Source organism: Bactrocera dorsalis, unplaced genomic scaffold (genome assembly GCF_023373825.1).
Source record: "Bactrocera dorsalis isolate Fly_Bdor unplaced genomic scaffold, ASM2337382v1 BdCtg330, whole genome shotgun sequence".
Classification (NCBI taxonomy): Eukaryota; Metazoa; Arthropoda; class Insecta; order Diptera; family Tephritidae; genus Bactrocera; species Bactrocera dorsalis.
Genome location: NW_026038381.1, coordinates 15499 through 25000, shown reverse-complemented (window position 1 = coordinate 25000; position 9502 = coordinate 15499). Strand labels below are relative to the sequence as shown.

The 9502-nt window shown below is 33.5% G+C and overlaps 1 long non-coding RNA gene across 1 annotated transcript; it reads left to right on the top strand.

Annotated features, from left to right (window-relative positions):
* Positions 1-1460: 1460 nt before the first annotated feature.
* LOC125780254 (uncharacterized) lies at positions 1461-9502 on the top strand. Its single transcript, XR_007423688.1, has 2 exons — positions 1461-3641; positions 5093-9502. It is a non-coding gene; the product is annotated as an uncharacterized LOC125780254 (long non-coding RNA).

Here is a 9502-nt window from a genome sequence, read left to right as displayed (position 1 = left end):
TTGGATTTTACCTCGGCTGGGTTTTGAGACCATAACCTATAGGGTAGTAGTCACGCACTCAATGAACTTACGTACTTATATGCACTTATGTACAATGTCCAATGAATACACATGTACATACATATATACATACATACACTTATGTATTATTTTCCAAAATGCATACGGCCAGCAATGATTTATTTTGAAGAGAATAGCATATTTATACATAAATGCCGCAAGGAAAATGGAAATCGCATTAATAAAATTGAACATACGGGCACTCAAAAAGTATAAAATGAAGATAAATAACTTTTGGACTCGCAAGCAAACGTTTATGCGACGTAGAAACACATACAGACAGCACAAGCTTAGCATGTACACATATACATATGTATGTATGAGCATATATGAAAGCATATGGGTGAATATGTGTGCATAAAAGTGCTCATGTAGGCATGACTGCAAAGTATACTTTAATATTCGACTGTGGTGAGTTGTAGACGTGGTAGATTCTATATATGTTTGTACATATGTATATAAGCGTGTAAATGCGAATATATCTTTTTAACAGTCAACAAGCACTTAAAGAGTAAAACAATAAAAATAAATAAAAAAAAACAAACAAACAAGATATATGCGTGTGTGTGTGCGTAAAGCGTGTACAAACAAAGCACAACATGACTTAATTTTCATTGCTGCTGCTGTAAAAAATATTAAGAAGACATCAGCGCAGTTTTCAAAAGTGCTACGCAGAGAAGTAAGTGCTTGTGAAGCAGGAAGCAAACAAGTGATGATAAAAAGTATGCGCAGAATATATTTACAAACCTACATACATACATACGCACAGTAGTATTAAATTATATTTTGAAGACAAAAAATCAACAATGAAAAACTATACATATAAGAAAGCAAATACTACTTTTTAGCAATAATAAAAGTAATAAAAACAACAAGAAATCAGCATTGAGCACAAAGTGCGAACAAAATTAATTAACAGCAACCAACACACACACACACATTATACACGAAAAGTTGTATGCGTAGTGGTGCATTATACCATTAAAACGGAGACAACTCACCACACACACATAGTAACACATACGCATGCAAAAGTAATAAACTTGAAGTTAACAAAGAGCATAACAGGAAACGATGACGTTGGCTGCGCCTTTATTTTGCTCAAGTGGGTTGAGTGCTAGCTAATGCTAGTAACAGCTGTGGTGAGTTAATACACAATGCATACTCACCAGCAATTTTATGTGGGCACACACACACACACATGTGCATGAACACACAAGAAAAATAAAAGATAACAGCGTCAATTTATACAAAAGCGAGCGAACAGTCAATTGAGAGAGAGCGCTTAGTGCCGATTAGGTGTGGTGAGAATACATGTATGTAGATATAAAGCCTCCCCAAGGCAAGTCAATTTTATAATGAAAAAGACGTAGTAAGACCCTTTGTAGTTGATTAGGAAATCTCCCAGCAATTACCAAGTGGGAGTAATCAAGTAATCACACAGTACGCAAGGCGCTGACAGCAACGGCGACTGTAGTCTATAGTTACTTCATACTAAGTATACGTAGTACAAAAGAGAGCTTAATTGACACAACGAACATAAAATATAGCTTTATCAATGGCAAGCAGCAAGATGGCGGCGGCCTTAATGACAGCACAAAAATGTGTGGGGAAACTTTTGTGTTGGAAATTAAATTAATACGTCTTTACGTGTACATATTTTTTTTTTTAAATTGAAAAGCAAACTTGGTAATACATAGTAAATAAGTAAAATATCTACAAATATTGGAAGCTGCGTCATCGAAAGTACACGGAACTGCAACTTTTTAAGAGAGTACTGCGCATAAAGCGTTAATTTTTAGGTACATTGTATGCTTTGATAACATGCAGATGCACATACATAGCTATGCACGCAGTAAAATTATATACATACATATGCGCATATGCATACTTATGGGTGAAAAGAGTAAAATTCAACATGCGCAAACAACAAAGAGCGAGCCAATCAGCCAGCCAGACGGAAAGTTAGCCAGCGCCAAGTGCCAACAGTGCATAACTTGCTTTGCACAAGTCATAAGCGAACACTGTCGAAGAATTTGGGTACATACAGTTTATAACAAAAAATGAGTAAAGTGACAGTATTTTTACAGTATAGGGAAAATATTTTGGCTTTTTAGTACTTATTATAGAAGTTTTTTTAGAGGTATTGAACGTTTAGTACCCAAAAAATACCGAAAAATTAATTTACTGGTAAAATAGAAACTTTTTGAGCTTGTATCAAATTTTCGTAATTTAAGTAGAACTTTTTTCACGCAAATTTAATTTTTTTTCCTTACAAACGTCAAATTGTTTTCATAAATATTATATTATATGAGAAGACTGTCAAAAAAACCTTATTTGAAGAAATTTCTTCAAAAAGTGCTGCATTAATATAATTTTCCTTAATATAACCAGAGGTAACCAAAACTTTTGGCGGACACTGTGCGCTTACATGTGTAAGGTGTTGTTGGCTCTCACTCAAATGGTACTGCACAAAGGAATTAACATTTTTGCATATATTCAACACTGTGGTTGCTTTACATGTACATAGATAAGTATGTAGTATAAGGTAATGCCACAGCGACATGCTGCATAATTCAATAAGAATAGATATAGAGGAAGAAAACACAAAGCAAATAAGCGAAGCAAAAATACTAAAAACATTCCAGCATATATAAATAAAATACATACAAACGGTAAGCAAATAGTAGGAAGCAAATTAAACTAAACAAAAAAAAAATATAAAATGAGCAAAATAAACAAAAGCTTTAAAAAACGGGAAGCATAGGAGTAAAAAGGTGAAAATGTTGTGAAATAACATTTCGCAATGAGCAAGCAAATTGTATGGGAGAGCGCTGCTGAGCTGTCCAACACAAGTTGATTATATCCATTTTGTTTTCATCGCTGACAGTCGGCTGTAGGAGCACTGGTGTGGTATAATGGGTCTGAAGGTTTCGGCCATACATATAACAATGCGAGAATCATGAGAGCGTATCGAATTGTCAGAACATGCTCCCTTAATTGCACAGCGACTTACGAAATTGAGCGTGGTGAATTTTAAAATAACAGATAAATAAACAAAATAAAATGATTTCACTCGCTGTGTGTGTTGGCTGTTGCACAACGGAGGTTTAAGGGCACCAGCGAACGAACGTTGCAACAAAAACAATTTTTATTATACATACATATGTATGTAAGAAAAAGAATGTAAGCGAGTACACCTCACTGCATTTCGCGGAATTCATTACTCATTGCACTCGCAGCACGCCAAAGCAATTACAATTAACGAACTTACATATAAGCTCTTACCAATACAGCGCTGCAGCTAAAAGAGCAATTTAATATTCCCAACAGCACGGCATGACACGAATGAAACCAACAAGAAAAGTATGTTAATTACAATTGAGCATAAAAGAATTAAATAAAAACGCCAATGCGAGCGAGAGCGCGCCGAGTCGCAGAGAGAGAAGTGTATGACGAATTTAACATCGATACGGAATCATCATTTATTCCGCGTATTGCACACCAACACCAATACAAAAGCAGCGTACACAGTCGTGATAAACGCCTGTAGGTGTGCTGGGTTGCGATAGTGAGCTGTGGTGAGTTTGCACAGACAATACATTATTGTCGCCACACACTCGGCACACAGCCACACATGCATACATACATATATATTGTTAATTTATGTGTGAGTTTGTATTGAAAATCGTCAATTGCGTTTAATTTTGTATGTAGAAAAATTTCAATATTTTTTTCGCTGTTTGTTGTCTTCGATTTGCTGTATTCATTAGTTTTCAGCTGCTAATTTTTTTATATTAAAATAAATTTCGTTAAAAGCCATTGATTGCTCTTCTAGTGGAAAAAATCATAATTTAATGTTGCGTTTAGAAAACGAAATTCGTTGCTATAAAATGTGACTTAGAAATAATTATATTAAAAATAAAATGGAATTGATTGAAGTCATCGCTGAGTAATTATTCAAGCAAAACTAGAATAATCTTTGCTTGTTTGATAATCGACGTGTCTGTTTGGCTGTCATTCAGAAGAAAAGTGTTCATGTAGTTATTTAAAAGTTGTATTATGTGTCATTTAGATGGAAATGCAAATAGTAGGTGTTAATTTTAAACCTTTTGAGGGTCCTTGAAAAGTGTTGAACAACTGATATTGGCTGTAGCTGATTAGATTACAAAGAGAGAAAATTAAAATATGAAATTGTAGGCAGGGTAGTACAACAAACACTATTTATTTAAACGAAAATGTATTTTAAATTTGCACCGAAGTTGTAACATTCAGAAGGAAACGTCGGAGACCATATAAAATATATTGAAAACTATTTAATTTGATGAGATATATTGGAATATAATAACATATACATTGCTGTCATATAAACTATCGAAATAATCAATTCATCAAATTTATTATGGATTGTTGTTCAAGAAGATAGCACCTCAGTGGGACCACTGTAGCTTATAGCCGTCATACAAACAGACCGATCAAAATCAAGTATCTTTTGTACTTATCTGTAAACGATATTATAGATTTGGTGCAGCCAAAAAACATTTTTCTTGTATTAATTTGATAAGGCATTGAGATCTAAATCATGATATTGTATAAGTAATCATGAAGGAATAATGCAGATTTTTTTATAAATTCATCCATATATCGAAGTCATCCATTTAAAATAATTTGAATGAAACATAAAAAATCAAACGTTTTAATTATACATTAATAATATTGCAATTATTAAAACATATTGGAAGGACAAGAAAGTTTAAACCTCTTACCTTAAGGTTCGGTAATTCAATAGAGATTGTTGGTGTCACTAAAATATTTCCCATATACCGTGTCTAAAATTAAAATATGATGAGTTGAAATAAAAAATTGAGAAATATAAAATAGATGAAAAACACAAAATATCAAATTATAAAATAAATACTTTGAATATGAAATACATACTTATGTATATAGAAATCGGAAAATATATACATAAATATGTATTATACATATTTAAAAATAAAGTTTTAGATAGAAGATAATTGAGATTTTTTAGTTTTTGTATTTGTAGCGGTAGAAAACCTTCCCGAATTAGTTTGGAGAAATGTTGCCGAGTTGACAGTTCTTGGCCGGATAAAATCAAGCTCGATTCCGGTTAAGTAGACACTACCGTTGCCAGATCCTCTTCTGAGTTCAACTGGGGTAACTATTATGGAACCATACGCCAATAGAAAAGCAAAAAGAAGTTTTATTTTTCAAATTATATACGTGTTGTTGCTGTTATTGTTGACCGGATAAAAAATCCGTGCCCGTTCAGGTTACTTAGACCCGTCTGCCGTGGAAACGTGAGGACTTGATTACATGTGTTTCATAGCGGCTATGTAGAACACAAAATTGCATAGAAAACTTATGAAAGGGAGGACGAAGATAGTCCAATAAGCCCTAATTGCTTTTAACCGCTTCAAAAGGAACTACCGAGATAGAAATCCTTTATAAGTTTAGATAATTTGAAATATAAATTTAGTACATGGTATACATATTCAAAGCACAATTTTTAGTGAAATGCGGAGAGAATGCTATAAAAAAGTTCATCTATTGTGAGCAAAAACAAACTCGGAGACTTTAGCACCACAAAATAATCAATGACGTCACAACAGCATGTTGAAAAATACGTCAAATAAAATGGCGAAACTTTGACACGTAAATAAAAATGTACCTTTGGAATATGGTCTCGTTAAATATAAAATATATATTTTATAACCATATTTTTTTTAAATATTTAGAAGCGATAATATAATAAATTATATTGCTTGCATTTTATGATTTATGCTATTATGCCATTTTAATGAATAATTAAATATTTCCCACTTCAAATTTATGGTCATACATCAACATTTAACAAACGTGTTATAATATTATAAATTTAAACAATTAGCAAGACGCCATTTACAGTATATTATTAATATAGATATTTGTATACATATATGTATACCACATATACATATGTATATTTTACTATATAAACATGTCGATGTGTGTTGTGTACAATTCTTTATTACTTTTTCATTATTTAAATTTATGCGCTTCAAGTTAACGAACTTTAAATTTTGAAATGACAGAACGTATAAACGACGACGACAACGCAAGGTTATTGCTAATCATGAGAAATACAAAACAATATTTATATGCACACACATAAGTACATACATACATACATATGTGCAATATGTATGAACACATGTTATTTGCTCATGTACGCAGCAAATAAAAGTTTAAACGATTGCAGAATATTTTTTTTGCGTTTTTAAGTTTAAATTCTGCGTGTGCTGGCACAATTCAGGTTGAATGACAGTGCGTCTTAACATTTTTTTCTCGTTTTGCAATTTTACATTTTATTTACGATGACTAGGCAGACGGTAATACAATACAATATTTCCTGCTGTAAAGTGTTGCCATATTTGAACCAACAAATTGTTAAATTCGTTTAAATGTATAAAACTAAAGTGCTGAAAAAAACTGTTTAAGATTACTGAGTAGTTATAGAAACTATGCAGCAATATGCTATAGGGTCTTCGACGTTCACTTTTGAGTATTACAAGCTTCGTTAAATATTTGGCTATAAATACTAGACGGCAATTTAAAAAGTAGCCACAAAAGTTACAAAAAATCATGAAAATAAAAGGTTAAACAGCGGTGAATTACATAAAATAAATACATATATTATCTGAAGTAAAAATAAAGCAGCTCACTTTCTACAGAAAAATAACCGCAAACAAATCTAAAAAAAAAGAAATATATAAAAAATAAACAAAACAAACTCTCCACCAAAGTCAGCTCGTCAAGGAATCAATCATAGCAGCTGTTCTGGGATTACTGCTACGTAAACTTGTATGTACTTACGAAAAAATACAAAAAAAAAATACAGACAAACAAACTGGCAGCTCAAGAGTCATACAACAAGCCAACAAGCACTTAAATGATTATGTAGGAATGTAAAGAGCAGAAAAAATCCTACACAGCGATAAAAAATGTACATAGAGCTGAAGGAACCAGCGCCAGAGCGGCCTTCACTGTTATACTCGCAGTAGTAGTAGTCATATTCTGTGGTCATTTTAAAGTCGTGGTGAGTTCGTGACGAAAAAAAGGCAAACAAGTTACTAACACAATACAATAAAAGCACGCTAATAACAATAATACTCGAAAAAGCGAAATAAATTGCAGTAGGCATACAAATAACCATATATTTGTACGAATTTATATGGATGTATGTATGTATGTAAAGGAAATAAATAAGCAGTTGTTGATGCCAACGTCGAACGAATGAATGCCCGAATTAACATGGCTGTGAGGAGACCTGCACGCGGCAGGGTGGCCAGATTTGGCGATTTTAGGGATACCATTACTTTTCGGTAATAAGTTTGCAAAAAAATTAATGAAAGTTTTGAAGAACGTTTCTATTCAGAGGGAGGAGATCGGAACAATTCCTCCCGGGATTGAAGTTCTCAGGGTGACCCCGTATTCTGCAACAACTTTTAGACCTTTTTCTACAAAAATGTATTCCAATCATTCTCCGGTCTTCTCTCTACGATCTTGTATTTTAGGCAAATTGCTACTTCCCATAAGATGATATTTTATAGAAAATTTGTGAAAAAGAGTTCTGTTGAGAACTTAGGAATCGGTGTCTAGAAGTGGATCAGTTTAAGGCCACATAAGCATAAGTTCTTTATCTGCCTAAAAACTATAAGTGAACACATAAATTTTAAAATATTTCTTAAGATATGGCTACCCTGTCTGACAAAAATACAAGCAGATAGTTTTAAGATTCTCTGATACAAACTTTTCCCTAAAAATAAAGCTCTGTAGATGTATAGCCACACTGTTTGTCTGCCAAAGCAGATCCGCCAACGGAGAGCAGATCGCTGCCGACGTAGCAGAGCACTACCAAAATGTGTTATCAATACATACGAATATGTACAGACACATAACAAAATATTCATTTAAACGCGCACATAAGGCACACGCGAACTAATAAAACTAGCATGCAATAAACCCAAAAAGAGGAAATAACATCAGAAGAAGCCAAAAGCATAACAAATAGTTGATGGTGAAAAGCAGACAGTCGTCAGCGGACGGCTATGACAACGACGCCAGCAGCGTTAGTGACGTCGTAAAAACGTTGAAACAAGGGCAAACGGGCGGAGAGCATTACACCCAAGTAAATTCATACATAGTATGTATGTAAGAACATAACAGGGTCTATTTATTTATGTGTATAAAAAAGAGACTCGTGCAAAGGGCATAACGAAATTCGAGAAAATTTTGGTAGAAATAAAAACAACAATAACAATGGTGGTACCAATTACTGACGATTGTTTGTGGGTTCTTCATGAATTCGTAGAATTCTAAAAATCAAAACGATCTACAATGGACAAAGCAAAATAAACGCTAAATACATACAAACAAAAGGTGTCGACAGCAAATTAATAAGGAAAAAACACCGGCAATAAAAACACTTAAATTACAAACATTAGAAATAAAAACAAAGAAAAATAACATAAGGCTCTACAGTTAAGAAAAAAACCAATAAAAATATATTGAAAACGAAATGACAAACATTAGTTATGAGAACAAAGCCAAACAAAGAGCGATAAAAGCAGAAAAGCGTCTCATATTTTTCATCGTTTTGGTTTTGTATTTTGCTCAGACTATAATTAAGTTTTAATACTTGGATCTATACGGATTTTGTAAAACATGCCGTATGGAACGACTTGGCACATTTTACGTCGAGATCTTAAAGCGTACAAAATATATGTAGCTAGTGAACTGAAACCTCTCGACCTCGCTTCGTTCCTGAAAAGTTCCAAGAAGATCCGACGTTTTCGAGCCAAATTTTGTTTAACGATGAAGCCCATTTCTGGCTCAATGCGTACGTAAACAAGAAAAATTGTCGCATTTGGGACAAAGAGCAACTTGAAAAGATTCAAGAGCTGCCATCTCATCCAGAAAAAAGAAAGGTTTCGTGTGATTTGTGGGCCGGTGGAATCATAGATCCATATTTCTAAAAAAAATGACACCGGTGAGAACGTAACTATGATAACCGACTATTTGATGCCTGAAAATGAAGCTTGTGATTTCGGTGACATTTGGTTTCAACAAGACGGCTTCACTTTGGGCCGATCGATTGGCCACCAAAATAGTGTTATAACACACTGTTAGACTCCTTCCTGTGGGGATTTGTAAAGTCTAAAGTATATGCGGAACCTCCTGCTTCGAATCAGGCCTTGGAGCAAAACATCACACGTGTCATTCGCTAGTTACCAGTCGGATGTTCGAACGAGTCATTGAAATTGGATTCAATGGATAGACCATCTGAGCCGTAGTCGCGGCCAACATTCATAATCTTCAAAAAACAAATACCAAATAATGCTCTTTCGAATAATAATAAACATTATCCATTAAATTTGAA